This window comes from Narcine bancroftii, chromosome 3 (genome assembly GCF_036971445.1).
Source record: "Narcine bancroftii isolate sNarBan1 chromosome 3, sNarBan1.hap1, whole genome shotgun sequence".
NCBI lineage: Eukaryota > Metazoa > Chordata > Chondrichthyes > Torpediniformes > Narcinidae > Narcine > Narcine bancroftii.
The window spans coordinates 143,594,324-143,613,978 of NC_091471.1; the positions used below are offsets into that span (position 1 = coordinate 143,594,324).

The 19,655-nt window shown below is 44.1% G+C and overlaps 1 protein-coding gene across 6 annotated transcripts in view; it reads left to right on the forward strand.

Annotated features, from left to right (window-relative positions):
- The window catches only part of LOC138757652 (alpha-1,3-mannosyl-glycoprotein 4-beta-N-acetylglucosaminyltransferase B-like), a 180,493-nt gene that overhangs the window by 12,579 nt on the left and 148,259 nt on the right, over window positions 1-19,655 (forward strand). The gene's annotated exons all lie outside the window — the stretch shown is intronic.

Here is a 19,655-nt window from a genome sequence, read left to right on the forward strand (position 1 = left end):
CACCCACAGCGACCTAGCCTAGTAAAGATCAACTTAAACTAACCTAACTTTGGGGTTATTCATCTTTACAAGACCCGAATATCCTCACCAATTCCATCTACAATTGCTAACATTGTCAGAAATTCTACGCTTAGGCCTAGGCTATTTACGTGCAGGCTAACTGCTTAAGCCTAGGCTATAGGGTAGGCCCTAGGCTAGCATGACACTATCTCAATCTCATATTAAAGTACGTTCTCTTATTGATTAGCCTATAGCCTGTTTTGATCTTGATAATAATAAGAGATGCTTCATCAGCTCCGGAATACATCTATCTTACTGGGTCAAATGAATACGAAACATGAAACTTTTGGCTAGGGAGACAAAGGAGGCCTATAGCCTATATTTCCTAAAAATATTTCACTGAGATAATACAATCAATTAAGGGCAATAACTTGATGAGTTCACTGACAAATCCCTCAGTTTATAAGGCCTATAGTATTATTATTTTCTTACCAGTTTAAACGAAGTCCGTCACAATGTTCTCTGCTCAAGGCTTGGGCTCAAACACGTGCATGGGGCCCCTTTGAGGCGTGGGGCCCAAATTGATCAAATCGGTCAAATGGGCTCTGATGATGATCTTTGAATCATCAATGGGGATGGGAGAGGTACCAGCGGATTGGACGGTTGCCTTTTAAGAAAGGGAGTAGAGATAGCCCAGGAAATTATAGACCCTTGAGTCTTACTTCAGTGGTTGGTAGTTGATGGAGAAGATCCTGACAGGCAAGATTTATGAACATTTGGAGAGGTATAGTATGATTAGGAATAGTCAACATGGCTTTGTCAAGGGCAGGTCGTGCCTTACAAACCTGATTGAATTTTTTGAAGATGTGACTAAACACATTGATGAAGGATGAGTAGTAAATGTAATGTATGTGGATTTTAGCTCCTTCCAATTGATTTATAATCAAATCCCTTAACTGTTCTTTTTGGAGTTTTAGGAGCCAATGTATTTCATTGTCTGGTTTTTGCTCATCGGGTGATAGCTTTTACTACCCTGATGGCTTGGATAGCAATTTTTCTTTAATGAAAGGTCCCAAGTCCACCTACTATAGTTCAATGGTTTTCTCAAACCACGGCCTGTTTGAACTTGGAGAAAATTAGAAGTGCTACATTTGCGAAGAAACTTGGCACTCATTCATACAATATTTTTGTTTGATGTAATTTCTAATGTTTTCTTTGATTGTCCCTTCCTGATACTATTAAGTTTCTCTTTTAGGTGAAGACCAGGCACTTTGGCACTATCTTTTTGATGAACGCTGATGAACGTTTGATGAACGCTGATCCAAGGCTTTCCAGTTTTTTTTTGTTTTCTCTTCTTCATTAGAGTAGTACAAGGATTTTACTATAATGTGAAATCTTTCTTTGCTTTTTTTCTCTTTGAGTATGGGGAGATGAAGATACTATTATTATATACTGATTGTTGTATATTGTAATCTTTTAAATTATGTATCCTTATTCTCTGCATCTATTGTTTATATATATTAAAATCAATAAAAAGATTGAAAAAGAAAGAAAAGATTTCAGCAAGACATTTGATAAGGTTCCCCATGCAAGGCTTATTGAGAAAGTAAGGAGGCATGGGATCCAAGGGGACATTGCTTTGTGGATCTGGAACTGGCTTGCCCACAGAAAGGTAGTGGTGTTCCTCAGGGATCTGTTCTGCAACCCTTACTCTTTGTGACTTTTATAAATGACCTGGATGAGGAAGTGGAGGGCTGAGTTAGTACATTTGCTGATGACACAAAGGTTGAGGGTATTGTGGATTGTGTGGAAGGCTGTCAGAGGTTACAGAGGGACATTGATAGGATGCAAAACTGGGCTGAGAAGAGGAGTTCAACCGAGATAAATGTGAAGTGGTTCACTTTGGTAGGACATATGATGACAAAATATAGTATTAAATGGTAAGACTACTGCCAGTGTGGAGGATCAGAGGGATCTTGGGGTCTGAGTCCATAGGACACTCAAAGCAGTTGCGCAGGTTGATTCTGTGGTTAAGAAGGCCTATGGTTTATTGGCCTTTATTAACTGCAGAATTGAATTTAGGAGCCGAGAGGTAATGTTGCAGATATATAGGCCCCTGGTTAGACCCCACTTGGAGTATTGTGTGCAGTTTTGGTCACCTCACTACTGGAAGGATGTGGAAGCCATAGAAAAGGTGCAGAGGAGATTTACAAGGATGTTGTCTAGTTTAGGGAGAATGCCTTATGAAAACAGATTGAGTGAACTTGGCGTTTTCTCCTTGGAGCAGCAGAGGATGAGAGGTGACCCGATAGAGGTGTTTAAGATGATGAGAGGCATTGATCATGTAAATACTCAGAGGCTTTTCCCCAGGGCTGAAATGGTTGCCACAAGAGGACACCGGTTTAGGGTGCTGGGAAGTAGGTACAGAGGAGATGTCAGGAGTAAGTTTTTTACGCAGAGAGTGGTATATGTGTGGAATGGGCTACCACCAACAGTAGTGGAGGCAAATACCTAATAATGTTTAAGCTAGGGACAAGATCAGCCCAACCTTGTGGGCTAAAAGGCCTGTATTGTGCTGTAAGTTTTCTATGTTCTAAATTTGGAACATAGACTCTGAGCAAATGGGAAAGCAGACTCTCATCACATTAAGAAGTATTTGTATGAATACTTGAAATATTGTGACAGAAGGCTACAGATCAAGTGCTGCAAAAATGGCTGAATATAGTTGGGTATTTGATGGTGTCTTGGGTAAACTTATACCTCTCATTTTGTTCATTTTAGATTGGTCACAGTGTTTGAGCTACCGAAAGAAAATAGACACACACACCGAGAGCAGTTCAGTTTATACAAAAGTTTATTACTAATTTAAAAGCTGATTTCACACTACAATATGCAAGCCCTTTCCAACTATACTTATCAACGCTTGGACTGGTCCCAACTGCCAAAGCGAGGCAACGACTGCACACTTGTAGTAGGTTGTCAGGGCGCCGGTAGCAGCTTCTCCACCTCCCCCGACCGGGACGTTGCTCAGACTCTGGCTGTTCTTCCTTCTTGACAAGGGGTGTTCCCACCCCTCGGAGAGTCTAAACTTCAGCAGCAGGACCACAGGCTTATATACCCCAAAAACAATTAATCATGCGCCTACTCCTTCTAATATTTGTCAGCCAAAATCAAAACTGAACATTACATTCTACAATTTAGAAGATTAATTATTATGGAACCAGGATGTTATAATTTCCTGGTTTATCTCGTAGATACAAAGACTTATTAAAACTTCTCGAGCAAGACAGGTTGTGACCAATTCGTCAATTTCAGAGTGTTGCATTTGACAACTGCCTTCCCTGGGCCTCACAGTGGAATTCCATTTCAAAGTGTATCTTCAGATAAGTCCCCATGGCTGAGTTTAATTACATCTGCTAGTTCTGAAAGTAAGGTGACCTGCTTGTGGACCCAGTGTCGTCAGTTCCACATAAGCAAAAAGCATCTGGGTACATGGTTTTAATCCTCCATTACAGATGGTTACATGGGAATAATGACATCTTCTATGTTAAATAATTTTATTCACTGTCGAGTGAACTGTCTTTGTCCAAATGATGAATATTTGGCTTCAAGTGACTGCAACAATGAGTTTCATGCAAACCAAATGATAATTTTTGGAACAGCCTAACACAAGATTGGCTAAGCGAAAGACATTGCAATGAAGAAAATAATATTAGCCTTTTATACTGCACTAATTTATTTAATAATTCCATAAAATACTCAAGTAGGTGCAGACATCTCCAAATTGTACAGTCCCATGGAATACATTATCTTGCAGTGGTGTTTCATTAAATGATATAGTTGTGGTGGATGAGCAGTGTAAGAAGCACAGCCACCACCCTGAGGGTCGTTAACGACTGTTTTATTTGAATTTTGGGCATGCCGTTTAAGCATTGGTTCAGACACCACGTGCCTGATGGCATCACAATCGTTGCCTGGGGTGTGCGCCATGCGTGAGGTTTGAGTGAAGAAGAAACCCCCGACAGTGCCATCTTCCCAGGGCTGCCCGCCACATGGTTTTACAAGCAGGGCCGGTACACCCTGAGCGAGTGCACTGCCACAAAGTGGTCAATTTTACTGATTATTTTTTCTCTCCATGCTAATAATAATGGCTTGATTTTGCAGTTAGTGTTTCCCTTTCATATAGGATTAAACATTTTGCAAGTTTATGTTTTTAGCTGCATTGTGTTAAAAGAATGTGGCACTGAGCACTAATAAAGCTGCTGATGTGATCCTTGTGGTTCAGTTCTTTGTATGTCTCAGTTAGAAAATTAGACTTTGAAGTTAATAAGTTACAGCATACGTACTGTATTTGATGACATATAGGACCCACCTTTTTTTCCCCAAAAAATATTCCTGGGTCTTAAATGGCTTTGAGTTATCCAGTAGGCTAATGTTTTCCCAGATGCTGTAGACTACCAGTACTTGTACCTTGCTTAACTCCATAATACAATGATATTATTTACTCAGATATCATCATAATCCTTTTGTGGGTGTTTTAATTAAAAATGGAATTATTGTAAAAATTAAAGCTGGATATTCTGAGATGAATATCTTTGTTGAGCACCCAATTCTAAAAAGTTAAGCAGTAACTGTTCTCTGAACTTGTATGCGTGTTACTATCTACTTATGTCATACCTGCCACATATATCTTATTTTTTTACATTGAAACATCTTTAGTTTTTAAAAAATATTTGAAATTAAAATGATAATGGTGAGTAACGCTGACAGTGATCATCGTATCTGCACGCCTCACTGCCATCACTGCCATCACTGCCATCACTGCCATCACTGCCATCACTGCCATCACTGCCATCACTGCCATCACTACCATCACTGCCATCACTGACAACACTGCCATCACTGACAACACTGCCATCACTGACAACACTGCCATCACTGACAACACTGCCATCACTGACAACACTGCCATCACTGACAGCACTGCCATCACTGACAACACTGCCATCACTGACAACACTGCCATCACTGACAACACTGCCATCACTGCCATTACTGCCATCACTGCCATCACTACCATCACTGCCTTCACTGCCATCACTGACAACACTGCCTTCACTGCCATCACTGCCATCACTGCCATCACTGACAACACTGCCATCACTGACAACACTGCCATCACTGACAGCACTGCCATCACTGACAACACTGCCATCACTGACAACACTGCCATCACTGACAACACTGCCATCACTGACAGCACTGCCATCACTGACAACACTGCCATCACTGCCATCACTGCCATCACTGCCATCACTGACAACACTGCCATCACTGACATCACTGACAACACTGCCCTCACTGACAACACTGCCATCAATACCATCACTGCCATCACTGCCATCACTGCCATCACTGACATCACTGACATCACTGCCATCACTGCCATCACTGCCATCACTGCCATCACTGACATCACTGAAAACACTGCCATCACTGACAATACTGCCATCAGTACCATCACTGATAACACTGCCATCACTGACAACACTGCCATCACTGACAACACTGCCATCACTGACAACACTGCCATCACTGACAACACTGCCATCACTGACAACACTGCCATCACTGACAAAACTGCCATCACTGCCAACATTGCCATCACTGCCATCACTGCCATCACTGCCATGACTGCCATGACTGCCATGACTGCCATGACTGCCATGACTGCCATGACTGCCATCACTGCCATGACTGCCATCACTGACAACACTGCCATCACTGACAACACTGCCATCACTGACAACACTGCCAACACTGACAACACTGCCATCACTGACAACACTGCCATCACTGACAACACTGCCATCACTGACAACACTGCCATCACTGCCATCAATGCCATCTCTGACATCACGGCCATCACTGCCATCACTGATATCACGGACATCACTATCATCACTGCCTTCACTGCCATCACTGCCATCACTGCCATCACTGCCATCACTGCCATCACTGCCATGACTGCCATGACTGCCATCACTGCCATCACTGCCATCACTGCCATCACTGACAACACTGCCATCACTGACATCACTCACATCACTGCCATCACTGCCATCACTGCCATCACTGCCATCACTGCCTTCACTGCCATCACTGACAACACTGCCATCACTGCTATCACTGACAACACTGCCATCACTTCCATCACTGACAACACTGCCATCACTGCCATCACTGCCATCACTGCCATCACTGCCATCACTGCCATCACTGACAACACTGCCATGACTGCCATCACTGCCATGACTGCCATCACTGCCATGACTGCCATCACTGACAACACTGCCATCACTGACAACACTGCCATCACTGACAACACTGACAACACTGCCATCACTGACAACACTGCCATCACTGACAACACTGCCATCACTGACAACACTGCAATCACTGACAACACTGCCATCACTGCCATCACTGCCATCACTGCCATCTCTGACATCACTGCCATCACTGCCATCACGGACATCACTATCATCGCTGCCTTCACTGCCTTCACTGCCATCACTGCCATCACTGCCATGACTGCCATCACTGCCATGACTGCCATCACTGCCATCACTGCCATCACTGCCATCATTGACAACACTGCCATCACTGCCATCACTGACATCACTGCCATCACTGCCATCATTGACAACACTGCCATCACTGCCTTCACTGCCATCACTGCCTTCACTGCCATCACTGCCTTCACTGCCATCACTGAAAACACTGCCATCACTGCCATCACTGACAACACTGCCAACACTTCCATCACTGACAACACTGCCATCACTGCCATCACTGCCATCACTGCCATCACTGCCATCACTGCCATCACTGACAACACTGACAACACTGCCAACACTGCCATCACTGCCATCACTGACAACACTGACAACACTGACAACACTGACAACACTGACAACACTGCCATCACTGCCATCACTGCCATCACTTCCATCACTTCCATCACTGACAACACTGCCATCACTGCCATCACTGCCATCACTGCCATCACTGCCATCACAGACAACACTGCCATCACTGCCATCACTGCCATCACTGCCATCACTGCCATCACTGACAACACTGCCATCACTGACAACACTGCCATCACTGCCATCACTGACAACACTGCCATCACTGACAACACTGCCATCACTGCCATCACTGCCATCACTGCCATCACTGCCATCACTGCCAACACTGACAACACTGACAACACTGCCATCACTGCCATCACTGACAACACTGCCATCACTGCCATCACTGCCATCACTGCCATCACTGACAACACTGCCATCACTGCCATCACTGCCATCACTGCCATCACTGCCAACACTGACAACACTGACAACACTGCCATCACTGCCATCACTGACAACACTGACAACACTGACAACACTGACAACACTGACAACACTGCCATCACTGCCATCACTGCCATCACTGCCATCACTGCCATCACTGCCTTCACTGCCATCACTGACAACACTGCCATCACTGCTATCACTGACAACACTGCCATCACTTCCATCACTGACAACACTGCCATCACTGCCATCACTGCCATCACTGCCATCACTGCCATCACTGCCATCACTGACAACACTGCCATGACTGCCATCACTGCCATGACTGCCATCACTGCCATGACTGCCATCACTGACAACACTGCCATCACTGACAACACTGCCATCACTGACAACACTGACAACACTGCCATCACTGACAACACTGCCATCACTGACAACACTGCCATCACTGACAACACTGCAATCACTGACAACACTGCCATCACTGCCATCATTGCCATCACTGCCATCTCTGACATCACTGCCATCACTGCCATCACGGACATCACTATCATCGCTGCCTTCACTGCCTTCACTGCCATGACTGCCATCACTGCCATCACTGCCATCACTGCCATGACTGCCATCACTGCCATGACTGCCATCACTGCCATCACTGCCATCACTGCCATCATTGACAACACTGCCATCACTGCCATCACTGCCATCACTGCCATCACTGCCATCACTGCCATCACTGCCATCACTGCCATCACTGACAACACTGCCATCACTGACATCACTGACATCACTGCCATCACTGCCATCACTGCCATCACTGCCATCACTGCCATCACTGCCATCACTGCCTTCACTGCCATCACTGACAACACTGCCATCACTGCTATCACTGACAACACTGCCATCACTTCCATCACTGACAACACTGCCATCACTGCCATCACTGCCATCACTGCCATCACTGCCATCACTGCCATCACTGACAACACTGCCATGACTGCCATCACTGCCATGACTGCCATCACTGCCATGACTGCCATCACTGACAACACTGCCATCACTGACAACACTGCCATCACTGACAACACTGACAACACTGCCATCACTGACAACACTGCCATCACTGACAACACTGCCATCACTGACAACACTGCAATCACTGACAACACTGCCATCACTGCCATCACTGCCATCACTGCCATCTCTGACATCACTGCCATCACTGCCATCACGGACATCACTATCATCGCTGCCTTCACTGCCTTCACTGCCATCACTGCCATCACTGCCATCACTGCCATGACTGCCATCACTGCCATGACTGCCATCACTGCCATCACTGCCATCACTGCCATCATTGACAACACTGCCATCACTGCCATCACTGACATCACTGCCATCACTGCCATCATTGACAACACTGCCTTCACTGCCTTCACTGCCATCACTGCCTTCACTGCCATCACTGCCTTCACTGCCATCACTGAAAACACTGCCATCACTGCCATCACTGACAACACTGCCATCACTTCCATCACTGACAACACTGCCATCACTGCCATCACTGCCATCACTGCCATCACTGCCATCACTGCCATCACTGACAACACTGACAACACTGCCAACACTGCCATCACTGCCATCACTGACAACACTGACAACACTGACAACACTGACAACACTGACAACACTGCCATCACTGCCATCACTGCCATCACTTCCATCACTTCCATCACTGACAACACTGCCATCACTGCCATCACTGCCATCACTGCCATCACTGCCATCACAGACAACACTGCCATCACTGCCATCACTGCCATCACTGCCATCACTGCCATCACTGACAACACTGCCATCACTGACAACACTGCCATCACTGCCATCACTGACAACACTGCCATCACTGACAACACTGCCATCACTGCCATCACTGCCATCACTGCCATCACTGCCATCACTGCCAACACTGACAACACTGACAACACTGCCATCACTGCCATCACTGACAACACTGCCATCACTGCCATCACTGCCATCACTGCCATCACTGACAACACTGCCATCACTGCCATCACTGCCATCACTGCCATCACTGCCAACACTGACAACACTGACAACACTGCCATCACTGACAACACTGACAACACTGACAACACTGACAACACTGCCATCACTGCCATCACTGCCATCACTGCCATCACTGCCATCACTGCCTTCACTGCCATCACTGACAACACTGCCATCACTGCTATCACTGACAACACTGCCATCACTTCCATCACTGACAACACTGCCATCACTGCCATCACTGCCATCACTGCCATCACTGCCATCACTGCCATCACTGACAATACTGCCATGACTGCCATCACTGCCATGACTGCCATCACTGCCATGACTGCCATCACTGACAACACTGCCATCACTGACAACACTGCCATCACTGACAACACTGACAACACTGCCATCACTGACAACACTGCCATCACTGACAACACTGCCATCACTGACAACACTGCAATCACTGACAACACTGCCATCACTGCCATCATTGCCATCACTGCCATCTCTGACATCACTGCCATCACTGCCATCACGGACATCACTATCATCGCTGCCTTCACTGCCTTCACTGCCATGACTGCCATCACTGCCATCACTGCCATCACTGCCATGACTGCCATCACTGCCATGACTGCCATCACTGCCATCACTGCCATCACTGCCATCATTGACAACACTGCCATCACTGCCATCACTGCCATCACTGCCATCACTGCCATCACTGCCTTCACTGCCATCACTGCCTTCACTGCCATCACTGCCTTCACTGCCATCACTGCCTTCACTGCCATCACTGAAAACACTGCCATCACTGCCATCACTGACAACACTGCCATCACTTCCATCACTGACAACACTGCCATCACTGCCATCACTGCCATCACTGCCATCACTGCCATCACTGACAACACTGACAACACTGACAACACTGCCATCACTGCCATCACTGACAACACTGACAACACTGCCATCACTGCCATCACTGACAACACTGACAACACTGACAACACTGACAACACTGCCATCACTGCCATCACTGCCATCACTGACAACACTGCCATCACTGACAACACTGCAATCACTGACAACACTGCCATCACTGCCATCACTGCCATCACTGCCATCTCTGACATCACTGCCATCACTGCCATCACGGACATCACTATCATCGCTGCCTTCACTGCCTTCACTGCCATGACTGCCATCACTGCCATCACTGCCATCACTGCCATGACTGCCATCACTGCCATGACTGCCATCACTGCCATCACTGCCATCACTGCCATCATTGACAACACTGCCATCACTGCCATCACTGCCATCACTGCCATCACTGCCATCACTGCCTTCACTGCCATGACTGCCTTCACTGCCATCACTGCCTTCACTGCCATCACTGAAAACACTGCCATCACTGCCATCACTGACAACACTGCCATCACTTCCATCACTGACAACTCTGCCATCACTGCCATCACTGCCATCACTGCCATCACTGCCATCACTGACAACACTGACAACACTGACAACACTGCCATCACTGCCATCACTGACAACACTGACAACACTGCCATCACTGCCATCACTGACAACACTGACAACACTGACAACACTGACAACACTGCCATCACTGCCATCACTGCCATCACTGCCATCACTGCCATCACTGACAACGCTGCCATCACTGACAACACTGCCATCACTGCCATCACTGACAACACTGCCATCACTGACAACACTGCCATCACTGCCATCACTGCCATCACTGCTATCACTGCCATCACTGCCAACACTGACAACACTGACAACACTGCCATCACTGCCATCACTGACAACACTGCCATCACTGCCATCACTGCCATCACTGCCATCACTGACAACACTGCCATCACTGCTATCACTGCCATCACTGCCATCACTGCCAACACTGACAACACTGACAACACTGCCATCACTGCCATCACTGACAACACTGACAACACTGACAACACTGCCATCACTGACAACACTGCCATCACTGCCATCACTGCCATCACTGCCAACACTGACAACACTGACAACACTGCCATCACTGCCATCACTGACAACACTGCCATCACTGCCATCACTGCCATCACTGCCATCACTGCCATCACTGCCAACACTGACAACACTGACAACACTGCCATCACTGCCATCACTGACAACACTGACAACACTGACAACACTGCCATCACTGCCATCACTGTCAACACTGACAACACTGACAACACTGCCATCACTGCCATCACTGACATCACTTCTATCACTTCTATCACTGCCATCACTGCCATCACTGACATCACTTCTATCACTTCTATCACTGCCATCACTGCCAACACTGCCATCACTGCCATCACTGCCATCACTGCCATCACTTCCATCACTTCCATCACTTCTATCACTGCCATCACTGCCATCACTGCCATCACAGACAACACTGCCATCACTGCCATCACTGCCATCACTGCCATCACTGACAACACTGCCATCACTGACAACACTGCCATCACTGCCATCACTGACAACACTGCCATCACTGACAACACTGCCATCACTGCCATCACTGCCATCACTGCCATCACTGCCATCACTGCCAACACTGACAACACTGACAACACTGCCATCACTGCCATCACTGACAACACTGCCATCACTGCCATCACTGCCATCACTGACAACACTGCCATCACTGCCATCACTGCCATCACTGCCATCACTGCCAACACTGCCAACACTGACAACACTGCCATCACTGCCATCACTGCCATCACTGACAACACTGACAACACTGACAACACTGCCATCACTGACAACACTGCCATCACTGCCATCACTGCCATCACTGCCAACACTGCCAACACTGACAACACTGCCATCACTGCCATCACTGACAACACTGACAACACTGACAACACTGCCATCACTGACAACACTGCCATCACTGCCATCACTGCCATCACTGCCATCACTGCCAACACTGACAACACTGCCATCACTTCCATCACTGACAACACTGACAACACTGACAACACTGCCATCACTGCCATCACTGCCATCACTGCCATCACTGCCAACACTGACAACACTGACAACACTGCCATCACTGCCATCACTGACAACACTGACAACACTGACAACACTGCCATCACTGCCATCACTGACAACACTGCCATCACTGCCATCACTGCCATCACTGCCATCACTGCCATCACTGCCATCACTGCCATCACTGCCAACACTGACAACACTGACAACACTGCCATCACTGCCATCACTGCCATCACTGCCATCACTGCCATCACTGCCAACACTGACAACACTGACAACACTGCCATCACTGCCATCACTGACAACACTGACAACACTGACAACACTGCCATCACTGCCATCACTGCCATCACTGCCATCACTGCCATCACTGCCAACACTGCCATCACTGCCATCACTGCCATCACTGCCATCACTGCCATCACTGCCAACACTGACAACACTGCCATCACTGCCATCACTGCCATCACTGCCATCACTGCCATCACTGCCAACACTGACAACACTGCCATCACTGCCATCACTGCCATCACTGCCATCACTGCCATCACTGCCAACACTGACAACACTGACAACACTGCCATCACTGCCATCACTGACAACACTGACAACACTGACAACACTGCCATCACTGCCATCACTGCCATCACTGCCATCACTGCCAACACTGACAACACTGACAACACTGCCATCACTGCCATCACTGCCATCACTGCCATCACTGCCATCACTGCCATCACTGACAACACTGCCATCACTGCCATCACTGCCATCACTGACATCACTGCCATCTATCGTTGAGCACCAAAAACTCCTCCTCATGTTCACGAGCAATTGACATTTTGTGTATATTACAATAAGGGTATCCTAGAACAACGAGTATTGTCCATAACAACAACAGAAATACAAATGCATGGTGATAGCAGTGGAATATTCTACCCTCATGATGGGTACAGGAGGAATGCGCTTAAGCTCCACTATTGGAAACAAACTAAAAGTGGTAAACGATGCTAAGGAGTATGGTAATAGACTTGTATCTGACAGATTATGTTATATTTTATATTTTATATAGATATGTTTTAAAGGAGATAAATTGTGGGAGGGTTTTTTTTAGTATAGGTGACATACAAGCACTTCAAAACAGATTTCATTTAAAATGTCAGTGCTCTGCTCAAGCCAGGCTCCGAGTGCCTTTGAAGAATGCCTATAAGGACTTCAGAAGTAGGTGTTATTTGGACATGCTGTGGAGTAATGGATTATTGTTTTGGAAAGCAACAGGTGAACGAACTCAGACGATTAGGTCCGGAGCCATAGTTTGTCTGAGTGCAGAATGCTGTTCTAAGAGGATCATGTGGTTTTGTCTGAGTGACGGGGGGAGGGGGGGAGGTTAATTCAGTTCTACAGTTCAACAGCGACAGCTGGGACTGGAGCATGACAAGCTGGCATTTTTTTTTTCACATATGAACCATACTAACCAAAATACACACAAACATTTCCCTCTTGAATATACACAGAATCATTTTCTCCCCTTTTCCCCCCTCCCTTCCCTCCCTCCTCCTTTCCCTTCCCTCCCACCCACTCAACTTTCAACATATATGATACATTAAACCCATTAAACAATGAAAATAACCAAGAAATTTGTGTCTTCTACTTTTACATACTGGGTCAGTTCATTTAGTCTTCTTCTCCTTCTGTCATTTTAGGCGGTGGAGGTCTGCAGTAGGACTGTTGTGTTCCATGTACGGTTCCCAAATTTGTTCGAATACTGTGATGTTATTTCTTAAATTATATGTTATTTTTTCCAATAGAATACATTTATTCATTTCTATGTACCATTGCTGTATTCTCAGGCTATCTTCTAATTTCCAGGTTACAAGCTGGCATGTTGATGACGGGTTAAAGACGGGTTATGAGTTCTTAGTTCAGCCTGGTCAAAGTCCTTGTGGTCCATACAAGAGGAGATGGCTGGCTGTATAATGTTTCACTTGAAATAAGGGGAACAAAAATGAACTCTGTGGTGACCTGAAAGGAAAAGGTTATCATCTGGAAAACCCTGATAGGGCAAGTTTCTTCAGCAAAGACACTGAAGTGACTGATCAGAAGAAATCAGTTGTTGATCTCCAATGAGCAGCAAATCTATCTCTTAAAACCAACAAGAACCTTCCTGAGCAGTAACCATTTACCTTTCAAGCACCAAAGCCTGGTGATGATTCATAAATGTTAAATTCTATGCATAGTATACGAATTGCCTGATACGGGTGAACTTGGAGAAGTGAGAAGTGAGATTGGACTGTGAATCAAAGAACTTTACTGAACTTGTGCACCCATTACATACATGTGCAATTAGAATAGAAGGGGGTTAAGTTAGGTAAGTTAATAGTAATAAGTTAGAGTTTGATCCTGTTTTCATGTTTAAAGATAATTAAAAGCAACTTTTGTTTAAGTAACCATTTATCTTGGTGAATTTCTGTTGATGCTGGACTTTGGGGTCCTCTGAGCCCACAACAGCTAGCAAGAGTTTTTTGGCTACGGCCGACAGCAAAAATGATACGAGAATGGAGAATGCAAGAACAACAGCTATAAACTGCTTAAAAATGTAAATATAAGCTTCGTTGTCCAGCCCCACATTGGTCAGAACTTGAGGAGGAGTTAAAAAACTGGGTGATAAATGAGCGGAATTCAGGGAAATGCATTTCTTCCAAAATGATAATTAATGAGGCCAGGAGATTAGGAGAAGAACAGGTGAATCGGGGTTTTGAAGGAACATAAGGTTGGTGTTACCAGTTCATGAAAAGACAGGGTTTATCAATGCATACAAAAAGATCCATTGTTCAGAAAATGCCAGCAGATTATGAAGACAACAGGAAGAGTGAAACGTCCCACCATTCCACAGGTGTGTGAGTGGGTGAAAAAATCTTGGGAAAATGTAAGAACTGAAATGATTGTATCTTATCTTTTATCTCTACTGTTACGAGTTCAGAGGACCCCAAAACCCAGCAGCAATAGATATTCACCAAGACAAATAGTTACTTAAACAAAAGTTGCTTTTAATGATCTTTAAACATGAAAACAGAATCACACTTTAACTTATCACTATTGACTTAACTAACCTAACTTAACCCCCTCCTAATTCTAAGCGCACACGTATGTAATGTGTGTGTGTGTGTAAGTTCAGAAAAGTTCTTTGGTTCACAGTCTAATCTCACTTCTCATTCTTCCAAATTCACTGGTTGCAGGCAATTCTTATACTGTGACAGAATGTAATATTTATAAAGTTCACCAGGCTTTGGTGTTTAAAGGGTAAATGGTTACTGCTCAGGAAGGTTCTTGTTGGTTTTCAGAGAGAGATTTGTTGTTCCAGAACACCCACAACTGGTGTACTTCCATCAGTCACTTCATTGTCTTGCTAACGAAACGTGCCCCGTCAGGATTCTCTAGATGATAACCTCTTTCTTTCAGGTTAACACAGAGTTCCTTTTCATTTCTCTTATTCCAAGTGAAACATTAGACAGCCAGTCCTCTCCTCTTACATGAACCACAAGGGCTTTGACCAGGCCGTCATCAAAAAGGCTTTCCACTAGCTTGCCATCTTGTCCTGTTCCAGTCCCAGCTACTTCTGCTGGCTGTAACACACTGTACAAGTGATCTCTGTCTGTCTGTCTGTCTGTCTGTCTCTCTCACATACACACACAGAGAAAACCTGTTTGACTCTGCTTGCAAGACCACATGACTCTCTTAGAACAACAAATTCTCCTTCAGACTGTCTGGGGCTCTGACAACCTCTTTCATCTGTTGCCTTTTGTAAACAACAATTCATTAGTGAGGTGTCTTGAGCAAAGCTTTTGCAAAAGCTGTGTAGCTGATATGTATAGCATGGGACAGAGCTCCAGTATTTCAAATAAGATCTGTTTTAAAATATTTGTATGTGACCTACTCTAACAAACCTTTCCCAATTTATCTCCCAAAAACATATCTATATACTCTATATAGTCTGTCACACTACTGGCAGGTTGTTTTGATAAAACGTTTTCTGCTATAGTGGAATTGCTTTTGTTATCTCTTGTAAATTACAGCAGTATTATTTTTTTAAAAGATTTTTACTGTTGACCTAGTTGCATGTTTTAAATGCTTACCCATAAATACACTAAAAAAATTAATATTCCCTGCTGGAATGGGGGAACTTATATGCCTGTGGGTCTTATATGCCATCAAATATGGTAATTTCCATAATGGCTGTGGATTGAATGAATTGATATTTACATCTAAATTCAATCTTAGCCTATTTGCAATTCTTCCTTCTGAAATATTAATGTGTTTTAGATCATACCACTGGCATTAGTTCATTAGTATTTTAAATCTATCTCTCTATTTCATTCTAATAAGCCACATCCTTGGCAGTTTCCACAAAGGTGGCTGCATCAGTGACCTGCACTTGTTCTGCAGCTGTAGACTTTGGAACTATAACCCCAATTAAATAGAATCACTGTGCTTTATTATTTCTATTGATTTACAAAGAATTTTACTTTTTGCAATTTGGTGTCGACAATATCAAAGCACATTTTGTACTTGCAGAATCCATTTTGCAGTCCTTGTTCTGGTGTGTTATAGATATGGTGAACCTATTGTTGAACATGAAAAGAAAAATAATTTTAATAAAAATATTCTTAATACAAGTCATGACTCTCAGTTATCATTGCTCAGTCTATTCGCTCAATGTAATTTAGTTTATTCCTTGATGGTTTCATGGTGTCAGCAGATTTCTTGTGTTGACTTTGTTCCTCATATGTGTATGAGCAATAAGTGCATTGGTACCCTGCAAAATGTAATGCATGCCACGAACAATTCACTCTTCACTCATGACCTCTGTGTTTGCTGGCTTAAAGTTGTTTTCCAGAAACAAATATCTTGACTTTAAAATATTCTTCCTAGAATTTAAATTTGTCTATGTACTTTCCTTTCCCCATCTCTAACTAAAACTTCAATAGACTGGCAATCCTCCGACTTCAAGCTTTTGTACATCCCATTGTGCACGGACTTGACTTCAGCCATCTAGTACTCACCCTGGGAATTCTCCCTGTGATATTGTAGCATTTTATTACCTTTAATCTAATTCTACTTCATTAAGGAAGTAGATTTGGTCACAAGCTTTTTCAGTCATTTCCAGTGAAACCTAAGTTAATAACCATACAAAACTTTTCTTAATAAGAACCATAACTACACAATATGTGGATCAGAGCATTTGCATTTTTCTTCAGAAGCATAGCATTTAATGCACCAGTTTTGTATAATGGCCTGGTGATATAAAATAGAAATACCATCTTGCTCTGTTTCTCAGAAATATTTCAAAGCATTTAACACATCAGAATTTACTTTAAAATATCTAATACTATATACCAAGCAAACTTGGTAATACTGCAGAACATGGGCTTGTTCAATGATTGATGCCTGCCAATCCAGTGAAAGGATGAACTGGAGGATTTGATCACAATTTATTGTCATATACACAGAGCAAAGTATAGATGCACCAAAGTTCTTACTAGCTGCAGCCAAACAGGTGCATAAATCCAAGAGTCTAATTTGTGCAAAATAATATTTATTTATTTTTATAGATAAAATACTGTCCTGCATATGTATTCTTTCCCTGTATGTGTACTAGGTCTGGTTGTGTATCAGCATTTTTGCACCGAGGACTGGAGAATGCTGTTTCATCAGGTTATACTTGGGCAACCGCTGCAACCGTGTCTGCCTGTCCCGCATCGGACTTGTCAGCCACAAACGAGCCTGCAGCTGACGTGGACATTTACCCCTCCATAAATCTTCGTCTGTGAAGCCAAGCCAAAGAAAGACTTGGGCAATCAGATCACAATAAACTTGACATAAAATACATCAATTACAATAGTATCAATTAAATTGCTACAATATGCCAAGACAGAAAAAGAGTTCATAAATATAAAAGGATAGAATAATAAATATTCATATTTGCAGTTAGTGCAAGAAAAAAAGTGGCATTTCTATAATGCAGACAGATCTTTTGTTTGACCTGAAGTAGTTTATGGTTAGGGTACTATAGGGAGTTTCAAAAGCCTGGTAACTGTCATGAAAAAATGTCCTTGAACTGAGAGGTGCTAGATTTCTGATTTCTGTGCCTTCTGCCTGTGACCAGGCTGATGGGGATCCTTTATGTGGTTATCTGCCTTCTTGAGGCTGTGCCTCACAGGTGTTTTCAATGGACAGAAGGTTGATGCTTTTTTGACTTTGTTAGGTTTGCCACTTTCAGAAGCGTTTTGCATTCCTGAGCATTTAAGTTTCCAAACTGGATCGTAATGCAACTAATCAGTGTTGTGTCCAGGTTGTACCATCGGAGCTCTTAATAAACACTTGTAAGCCTTGTAAGTTTAACAGCACATTTCTTTACTCACATTCAGCTACTGGGTTGCGTATAGATACAATGTATCTCACCACGAATGCACCTCTCTCAAGTGTGATGCGCTCTTACAGTGTTAGTGTTCATGCTCCAGCATAAAATAGTCCAAGTTTTCATCAGTATATAACAGTCAGTATACTTTAGTTATTGGAGAGATTTAATAGACTGGGTACATTTTGACTAGAGTGAAGGAGACTGAGGAGTTAATGGTAGAGGTATATAAAATTAAGAGGTGTTGATGGGGTAGATAGGCATAATTTTTTTTCCCCTTGGAAGGGGTATCAAAACCAAGAGGCCATGGTTTTAAGGTGAATAAGGAGCTTTAAAAGAAGATTTGAGGGGAAAGAATGATTTGTATCTAGAACTACTGCCCAAGAAGGTAGTGGAGTTAGATAAAATCATGGTCAAAGAGAAATTTAGAAAAAAACCATAATTAGACAAGGCAGAGAAGGATACAGACTTAATCCAGGCAAATGGGTTTAGCTTAGATTGGTATGTTGTGGTGCATTGTGTTCACATGTCCAAAGTTAAATTGCCTAGTATTTTTTCTAATATTAACTCTATTTGTATCAGATACAAATCTGAAATTGCTACATTGACACAGATAATATGGTCTTGTTCATCCTTGGAAAACTATTGGAAAGAAATGTTTAATATCTTTTCAACTATACTCCAGCTGGAGCTATAACCCAATTCAATAACTGCTCTTTTCATTCAGGTTTATT